A 10,000-nucleotide genomic window follows, 5' to 3' on the forward strand; every position below is an offset into this window, starting at 1 on the left:
AGTATAACCAAGGGAATTTGTCTCTACGTCTCCACTGACAATTTAATTTCTGAAGTGGAAAGCATTAGGACACACTCTCTGTTGGTCAGAATACACGTCATCGACTGCTACAATATTCACCACCAGGCAGTAATGGAAATCTTGTCAATAATTCCTTTGTGATGTGTGACGCCAAACCAACGACATCTACAACTGTTTTTTTTTTCTTTTTCATTAATTTGTTCCTTTACTCTCTCTTTTTCACATGGCTGGGAAAGTTTACATCCATTAGTATTTTCTCCCTATCAGATTACACTTTTCATTCACTCCTTGTCTGATAACTTTAAACTTGCCTATCACATCTTTGAGAAATTAAACATAGGACAATTCTAGTTTTCTTAATTTTTATTCACTACATCCTTACTCTTTCATTAAATATATTCCTGGAGCAGCGTTCTTCAACACCTCTGTACTCCACTACGATTAATTTTCACAGAGTCTGATGAAAACTGTTGTGGACACCAAGGATGTTTTCATGATTCAAGTGATCTTTCAACAAGCAGTCTGTATCATCAATGAAAAAAAATACCCATGAGAATTCGAATAAGTTTCCGTGGCCAGTGATCGCCGCCATGAGAGAACAAAGTGATTCAGAACGCGGTCACTCTTCTTGCTGTTGTTTTACCCGCTCTCTCTGGCCTTGACCCTCGGAAGCCTTGTGGGCAGCGTGGCTTTTCTCTCGGCAAGTCCTGCTGAGACAACGAAGTGTTTCAGAACGCTGCCACTATTCCTGGTAATATTCTGCCTGGTCTCTCTCTGGCCTTGACCCTCGGAGTCCTTGTGATCAGTATAATGTATCTTACTGTCGTCATGGACTCTCCTCTTCTCACCACGCTCCTTACAAAAAGTGTCTTGTATTTCGATAAACGGTTCTTTTTCTTTCTTGTTTAAAGTTTGGGTATATTTTCTCTCTCTCTCTCTCTCTCTCTCTCTCTCTCTCTCTCTCTCTCTCTCTCTCTCTCTCTCTCTCTCTCTCTCTCTCTCTCTCTCTCTCTCTCTCTCTTTAATATGTCATACCGTATAGTTCAGCCCATATCATTTATGTACGGGCCTATTTCTTACGCTAATGAACAGTGTGTGTGTGTGTGTGTGTGTGTGTGTGTGTGGGTGGTTTAGTTTGACTTGGCTAGGCTTAGGTAGGGTTAGGGTACATTAAGTTCTCTCAGGTTAGGTTTGGTTGTGTTTGGTTGAGTTTGGTTGGTTTGGTCAAGTTAGATTAAGTTAGATTAGGTTTCGTTTTGGTTAGGTTTGGTTAGGTTTGGTCAAGTTGAGTGAGACTAGGTTAGGTTGGTTTGGGTTTGAGTCGGTCAAGTTAGGTTAGGTTAGATTTGGTTTTCTTTTGTTTTCTTTAGTTTAGTTTGGCTAGGATAGATTAGATTAGGTTAGGTCAGGTCCAAGAATGACTGGAAAACAAGAGTGTCTCGTGTAAACCTGTGCACACATTATCACACTTTATAAAAATAGATAAGTAGATGATAAGACGCGGAGCATCACGCGATGGGAGCCACGTATGAGGGAGGGAATCAGCATGGTAACGTGGCGGGAGTCTTAAGTAGGGTTATATCTATACAGGTAGCAAATTCGGCGGAGCGTTATCTATGTAATACCAACACGGGATGATTAATGGTACAGCGGGAGGGGGGTAGAGGGCGTAATGGCAGGGAAGCCGTGGGGGAAGAGAGGCGCATGTGCAAGGAACACTGTATCTAAGTCAGGCTATCAGTGTCTTATCTCCACTACTTTTAGCACGCTGTTGTGGAAGCTGTTGTTTTTGTTATTGTTATAATATGTTTGTGCGAAAACCAGACTCCTTCTTTAGCAGGCACCGTCTTGCCCCTGATAGAGCAGGAGACCCGCACGTCAAAAAATATATTAATAATAATAATGATGATAATAATGATAATAATAATAATATGTAAATTAAATGTAACAGTAAAGGGAATACAAGAAACGATGTCATGAAGGAAAATGGAGTCAAGTTAAATGAGATAAAAAAAGAAAAAGTGAAGAGAACAGTATATATATTAGAGATAAGAGAAAGAGAGACTGTAGCATATATTTGCGGCTTCACTGTTTGCATGACGAGTTTCTTCCCAGGTGAACACAGACTGCGGCGTGACAGCAGGTAAACATAATCTATCTCCTCTCTGCCTGGGATTCGAGCCCGTCATCTCTTGGAATCGGGTGATGGGTGTGAACTGAACACGCTAGTCCTATTACCATCAAACTGGAATTTTTCAAACACAGCAAATATACAAATGTTACTGTAAAACTATACTTCTCTTCAAATGTCTTCCCGCACACAACGTTTTCAGCCTTGCATGATGCCATAAAACAGTAACTGCCTTTCCCTTTTGTTTTTCTTCTCTCTGCTACCCTTTCACCTTCCCTCGAACCCTTCCGTCCCTTCCCAATCAGTGCCACCAAATACTTGATGGCTTCAGCCTGCCCAAATGCCTCCACACACAACCAGACCTCACCAACCACCAGTACTCATTCTACTGCATAACACTATATAGGAAACTGCACGAAGCCTGCCTGTACACTTGTAAGTGGCTGTCTCTGTATAAAACATGTTTGTCTATATCTTCCTCGCATTCCTACCCATAAATTTCTCTAACCAACAACAGCTCTCGCATTCACGTTAACCACTGTACACTTTTGGCGTCTCGTTCAGAGGACTCACAACCTTGCCCGGTGCGTAATCTTTTAATGTAGTGTGTCAGTAGCTGTACATGCCTTGACACAGACCCTCTACCAAGTACAGGCGTGGTCAAAAGTGTAACATTTTGCACTCATTTCCATTGTGTTTAACTTTTCCTCAATTTGAAGTGTGGTCTGCTGACAGCCTCCTTACGGAACAGAGAACAGAGTGTCTGCGGGTCAGAGGACTTAAAGACTGAGAGAAATGTCAAAATGTTCGATGCAGTGAAAGTCAATACAGAATGTTACTCGACTTTTGTCCATGCTTGTACTTGTAAAGCGTTTTGTTGCTTCCCTCATTCCGCCGCACTCAATAACTGTTCCGCGTGCGTGCGTCAGCTGTGATGTGTTGCAGTTTTTCATCGCCATATTTCACGAGTTCCGCGCCCCTTCAGACCTTGTGAAGCAATAATTCAGGCCTGTGTGAATTCTGACACACGCGACACCTAATTTATTGTCAGAAGCAACATGAGCTTGTAGCAACACATCACCCTCCTCCTCCTCCTCCTCCTCCTCCTCCTCCTCCTCCTCCTCCTCCTCCTCCTCCTCCTCCAGCTGCCTCTCATCGCTCCTCCATTGGGTGACAGCGTGAGCAGGGAAGCCCGCCGCCACGTGATAGGCCAGCCTGGCCGAGGCTCCTCCCTGACTGGCGTGCGGCGCCGCCAACGGCTGGCAAAGACAAAGGGCTGATTGGCAGCAAGGCGGGTGCGGGGCGAGTGTGGGAAAGGCGCCCCGCCCCTCCCACCAACATCATGGCGGGTGGTGGCTGCTCAAGTCAAGGTCTACTGCTTCACGTATGTAATTCCTGACGCACGTGACCACAGTGAACACTGAACACCGCCGCTAAAGGAAGAAGGCCATGAGCATCCTGCGTGAAGGCAGCCTGGGACTAAAGGGAATTAACGGGGATGTAGAGGAGGGGGCGGAAAAAGCGACAAAAAAGGGAGAGTCTGCTGAGAGGCGATCGAGGCACCAGAAGGAAAGGTTACCCTATAGAAAACTATCAATGCCTACTTAAACTCACCCTCCAAATTGCCCCCTTCCCTGATTGGCGTTCTCTGTCAAGGCGTAGTACACACACACACACACACATACACACACACACACACACACACACACACTCTCTCTCTCTCTCTCTCTCTCTCTCTTTCTCTCTCTCTCTCTCTCTCTCTCTCTCTCTCTCTCTCTCTCTCTCTCTCTCTCTCCCATGTCAAAGGGACCAATAAAGCTTCTCCAGAGAGTTAGGTTATGTTTGAGAACGTTGACACAGACACAGACCACTGAGCACCTTGTGTTGGTGGTGGCGTAGCGAGCTTCCCTTAAATTTTAATTGTATACAGTAGTTTGACTAGGCAAGGTGCAAGCACGGAGGCACAGTTTCAGAGAACAATAGGAGGGACCCCATCAGGTCCATAAGCCTTCTGAGGGTTTAGGCCTCCAAGGGCATGGAAAACATCATTGCGAAGAATTTTAATAGGTGGCATGAAGTAGTCAGAGGGTGGAGGAGAGGGAGGAACAAGCACAGAATCGTCCAAGGTAGAGTTTTTAGCAAAGGTTTGAGTGAAGAGTTCAGCTTTATAAATAGATGTGGTAACAGTGGTGCCATCTGGTTGAAATAGAGGAGGAAAAGAAGAAGAAGCAAAGTTATTGGAGATATTTTTGGCCAGATGCCAGAAGTCACGAGGGGAGTTAGATCTTGAAAGGTTTTGACACTTTCTGTTGATGAAGGAGTTTTTGGCTAGTTGGAGAACAGACTTTACTGAAAACTGGCACGTGATGAAGTGGATCAGTCGACCAGTAAAGCTTATGCTTTTCTTTAAGATTCAGCCCCATCAGCATAATAAGTGCCAGGAAAGAATTCTTTTCCCTTACAGTTGTTGGATGCCAGTCTAGGAAGCGAGAGTTGGGTAAAAGTACTCTGCAAGCAATCGTAAAACCGTAGAATTTGTTTGTTTCTTCAACTATGGTTTTCATTATTTCCTCTGTAAAAAAAAAACAGCCGAAAAATGTCGCTCTCACTGCTGTTTTCGTTGACTGAGGGGTCACAAATACCACGACCATCTCTATCAAACGGAAGTATTGAGGGAAGAAAGGTACTCCCATCTACCCATTTCCACTCCATGTCAGCAGCGGTGGGGGAGGGGAGGGGGGGGTTACTATGTGCAGTGTGTTGTGTTGACTTTGACATGTGCCTGGTGGGTTAGGTGGTCCTGCACTACCATGCTGGTACCCATTCGATATAGTATCTGTACATTCTGTGGCTTTCCGTTTTGGAGATTGTGGCTGTATCTGTGCACTGCTGGATGAGGTTGTTGTGAGTGAGCCACATCATCTACTTCACAGTCATCCTCCTCTGTGCCTGACTCACCAGAGTAATCAGGATCATTAGTATCGTCTGATGAATCACTGTCCCCTATCTCTGTCACCCCTTCATCATCAAGAAGGGCTGAAATATCAGCCTCAGACAATACCTTGGCTATCTTTTTATGAAACGGCATTGTCAGGGCCTGCAGTGAACCGGTCTTGACAGCAGCAGGCACGCGCTGAATGAGAGAGCGGGACAAAGGTGGCCGCTCCCCCGGCCAGTGTTACCACCACCGCTCAACAACAAAATCGCGCCAAAAATTTTATAACTTTTTTTTATTACACACCAATGTTATAGTTTTGAAATCATTTAAATTCCATTGATTTTGTAAATATGCTGATGGATGTGAAGACAAAGTAACAAAATACATTGAAAATGTTCATTATAAACAGAGAAGCACACGGCTCATTGGATATCCCGCCAAAACTCTATGTATATGTGACAAATAATAACTTCCTCAGTTGCCAAATTATTCTTTATTACGACTAAGATATCCACATGTACACAAAAACAAAATAGAAGGACGCACAACTGTGCAAAACGGCAAACGTACAAGTACGTGCTAAACATTTCCCTAAGAGACACGTATTTGTACTACTTGTACGTAGTGAACAGTGCACGGGTTAAAATATCACAAGTTCCATGTTGTATTACCTACTTTCAACTTATAAAAGCCCAGCTTCACTCTGTTGTTAATTCATTTATGTCTGCTGTCCCTGCCTTCGATACTTACCTTCTGCCTCACCACAACCTGCTCGCCTTCATGCTGTCATTATTTCAACTATCAATTTATATTGCCGGGACTATTTCTATATGGTGTATCCCTGTACACTGGCGCGTTTCCAAGCGCAACAAATTAATCACACAACAAAAACAACTCTCTCTCTCTCTCTCTCTCTCTCTCTCTCTCTCTCTCTCTCTCTCTCTCTCTCTCTCTCTCTCTCTCTCTCTCTCTCATGACCCTAATCACCCAACATCTTATCCTCCTCTTCCTTCTCCTCTTCTTCCTCTTCCTCCTCTTTCTCCTCCTCCTCCTCCTCTTCCTTTTCTTCTCTTTTCCTTTCCTTCTTTGGTAAGCAAGATTGCGCAGTAAAGTTTTACTTAAGAGTAAAGGACAATAATGACGGTGGTGGTGGTGGTGGTGGGTTTTGTAACGGTGTCACATAATTAATAATAATATGTATTGTATTTATAATGCCTTGCCTGATTAGCAATATAAGTGTATGTATACATATATGCATAAGTGTAGATAGTGGGTGTTGGGAGATAAGGGTGGGGCGGATATGATCACGCCACCCTACGTCACACACACACACACACACACACACACACCATGGAACTTTCCATGCTCCTTTTATTGCCATGGATAAGTAATCGGTAGCACCTACATTATAGTATCTAAGTATTCTCCATAGTTAATCTCTCCCTAATGTATTTTGGCATGTATTACTCTTAGCTATAAGTATCTTTTCCCTTGCCTTATTTATGTCATTAGAGAGTTATAATTATGAATATATTCATGTACTGTGAGTGCGGTCAACCCGCCCCTATTTCTAGTGTCAGCACTTTTTGAAGGCGCTAAGCGTCCCTTGTGCCGGCTCCGGCAGTCTCTTGCCAGGGTGTAACGCTGCACCACGCAGAGGACATCCGCTGTCCCGTACGCGCCACACCCTTCTCCACAACTCTGTACATGTATCTAAATATACCTATTTTTATACGTTCACCTTTTGACATTCACCTGAAAACCACAAAAAAGCAACAACAATAAACAGTGGTTGAAAGTGAAGTGGTGAACGGACACAGTGAACGGAGAAAACGGCAAACAGTGGCAGGGTAGTGAGGAGAGCAGAGGAGCGAGCCGGCCTTGTTTACACAACTTACGCTGACACACCAAAACACTCGCACCCAGCCAAGAGCGACGCACCTAACGGTCTCGCCTTACTTACCCAGCCTGCCTCTCCCTACATTCACTTCTCCTTGTTAAAAAAAAAAAAAAAAAAAAAAGGAGACTTAAAAGACTCGGGGAGAAACCTAACAATTCTTTGGTTTCCCCGCGACCTAATTACTCGTCGTAGATTCTCGGCGAAGACATCATCGGCGCAGACATTCCCGGCGCAGACCAACACATCTCCCACCTGCAGGAATCCTGCAGGTTCTACAAGGACACTACTATCCTAAGAGGAGCTTCCCAAGACGGAAGGAGTCTTCCTAAGAAAAGGATATAATATATATATATATATATATATATATATATATATATATATATATATATATATATATATATATATATATATATATATATATATATATATATATATATATATATATATATATATTTATATATATTTTTTTTTTTTTTTTTGTGAATTTCTCTGGCTACAGTCGTGAGTAGAGACACTTAGTGGTCCACCACACCAATATTAAATAAAACACTTGTGGTAACGCAAACACTGTTAGGGTTCATGTATAACTTACCTATTTCACAGTGATGTTACTTATATGGAAATTAAAATAATTTAGTCTGCCTCTTAAATACCGTTTTCTTTTTTCTGCTGGACAGAGCTCTCGCTCCCGTTTTCTTTTAAGTGTTCAGGGATAACTAGGATAATTCCATTTCTGTCCCTAAACCTTCAATTCTGTTAAAATTTTCACACTTCTCACAATACTAACATTCATCTTTTAAGAGTGGAAACGCCTTTGGACGATGGAAACGTGATGTAAGTGTGTAATTAATACCTAATTGAGATAGTAATAATACCACATTTATGGCTAAAGCTGAGAAGTTAGCTGAAATTTACGAACTGGAGTGTCATTTCTAAGCGGAAAATAGTGATAGTAGATCATCAGAAGCATTATCAACGGAACCAAAACCCACTACAGTGGAAATACCGTGCCCCATGAGGACGGAAACGTGTTGATTACAAGATCAGGGAACAATTACCCATCATTATCAGCAGCAACCATGTCTAATGCTAAGGCTTCTGCTTCAGCCTCTGCTGGCTCTCCTCATGCCTTGCATGCATCTACTACACTTAAGGTACTTCCTATTCCTGAAACAATATCAGCATTTCGCGGAGAACACCCGCAAGAAAGGGCTCATCATTTCATTGGTTTGTGTGAGGATGTTATGACAAGAGCAAATACTATCAGCGATGAACACAACATCTCTTTCGTCAGATCTAAATTGGCTGGAGAAGCAGCACACATGATGAATACCAGCGCTTTCAGTCCGCTTGAAATAGGGACTAGTTATGCAAATTTCAAGAAAAATTTCTTGAACATTTTTGAGGGTAAGAGTCAAACTGACCTCATGGTACTAGCATCCAAGGTGGTCTTAGATTTGCAGCTGAAATTAACTCTCTTCACGAAATGAAAGCCTTAATCCCTACACACCAGTTCGTAACGGACTTCATGGATGTCTTACGACTTAACAACTGGTTCCAAGGAAACAGTATGACAGAAACAGATTTCAGAAGACTTCTGGAATTCATCTTTTACATATCATTGGTGAATGGGGAAGTGAAGAAAACCGCAAGTCATTTCAGTTTTAAACCGGGAGACACAGTAGCTGACCTTGCAGTCCTGATTCGAGAGAAAAGAGGGCTACCTGGTTGGTGCCTCTCCGGAAACTCAAACCTCACTGGTTGCTCCTCCACTCATGGATGACGACCAATCTCAACCTTGTGCGGCAGCCATGGCAAGGCCTGGAAATGTCTGTTCGTACTGCCATAAAATAGGTCATGTAGAAAAAAGATGTTATAAGAAACAAAAGGACCAGAAATTGGCAGCAAATAAATCCGACTTGGAGAACAAAACAAAAGGGGGTAATCTCTCTCTGTTAGACCAAAACCAGGTGCATCGCCCCACGTGAAAACTGGTAGGACAAGATCCTACAGGGACGTCGCTACCCAATACTGCCTCATACATGGCCAGTGTAAACACTCATCAGAGCAATGTAAAGATATAATCAATATGAGAATTGAAAAACAGGCCAGAGCTAACCTGAACAGTACAAGGCAGTCGGGAAAAGACCAGCGCACAGTGGTAAACAAACCCGACTAAAACATCTCAATGCGCAAGACGCTGAGGCAGCAAATTCTTCTGACATGTCAGTGCATTCAACCATAAATGCTGCTGCCAACAACCAACCAGACATAATGGCATTACCACCTGGGGTAGGTAGGCATCGCTTATCTTTGGCTGTAGACACTGGAGCCACAGTAAACGTGATCTCTGAAGAATCTTACAAGATTCTCAAACGGAAAAATCCTGAAAATCTTAGGAAAAATTTCCTTACCAATAAGTCTATCTAAGAATACTCGACTTGTTCAAACTGATTTCTATGTAGTCAGTAACTTTCAACTTCCTTCTGACGGCTTGTTAGGGCTAAGCGCCATGAAGTCTCACCAGATAGTAATCAATCCAAAGCAAAACACAGTCATGTACTGCGGACGACATCTGGAAGGGATGAAACATCCTGCTCCTTTGGTTTCCAGGCAACCCAGAAACGGTTCTTTATCACGGAAGGGACAAAGATCCAATGGGGAGCCTCAAACGATTCCATCTGTCCGGTCTCCTATGAGAGATAAGGATATAACAGAAGCATGGAGGGAAGCCAAAGCAATTGTCAATGCCAGTTATGACAATCCTGCTCGTGTGGCAAAACGGATTACAATTCGTGTTCCAGAAGCTCCTGTAGGCAGTGACATCTGTCTTGAAGGTATAGGTAATGTCAGGCGATTGGCTGTTGAATCGACTCTTTCCACAATTAGAAAGGGTCATGTCACTCATGCCTGTATTGTTGTGTTATGCGTATCTGTACATTTCCTTCACTGACACATACAAAAATGTAATGAGTCATTTGCTAAGTGTTTCCTGTAAGGCTTGGGTCAC

The 10,000-nt window shown here is 43.1% G+C and overlaps 1 long non-coding RNA gene across 5 annotated transcripts in view; it reads left to right on the top strand.

Annotated features, from left to right (window-relative positions):
• Window positions 1-10,000, top strand: part of LOC135095190 (uncharacterized) — a 36,841-nt gene that overhangs the window by 20,853 nt on the left and 5,988 nt on the right. The window contains exon 1 of one of the 5 annotated variants that reach the window (XR_010264110.1): window positions 7,601-10,000. This exon is cut by the window's right edge and continues 1,116 nt beyond it. The exons of 2 other annotated variants lie outside the window; for them this stretch is intronic. This is a non-coding gene — a long non-coding RNA (uncharacterized LOC135095190). Of the gene's footprint in view, window positions 1-7,600 lie in introns of those variants that run through there. 2 more of the 5 variants (XR_010264111.1, XR_010264108.1) reach the window with 2 other exon arrangements.

The sequence above is a fragment of the Scylla paramamosain genome, chromosome 48 (genome assembly GCF_035594125.1).
Source record: "Scylla paramamosain isolate STU-SP2022 chromosome 48, ASM3559412v1, whole genome shotgun sequence".
In the NCBI taxonomy this organism is placed as follows: domain Eukaryota; kingdom Metazoa; phylum Arthropoda; class Malacostraca; order Decapoda; family Portunidae; genus Scylla; species Scylla paramamosain.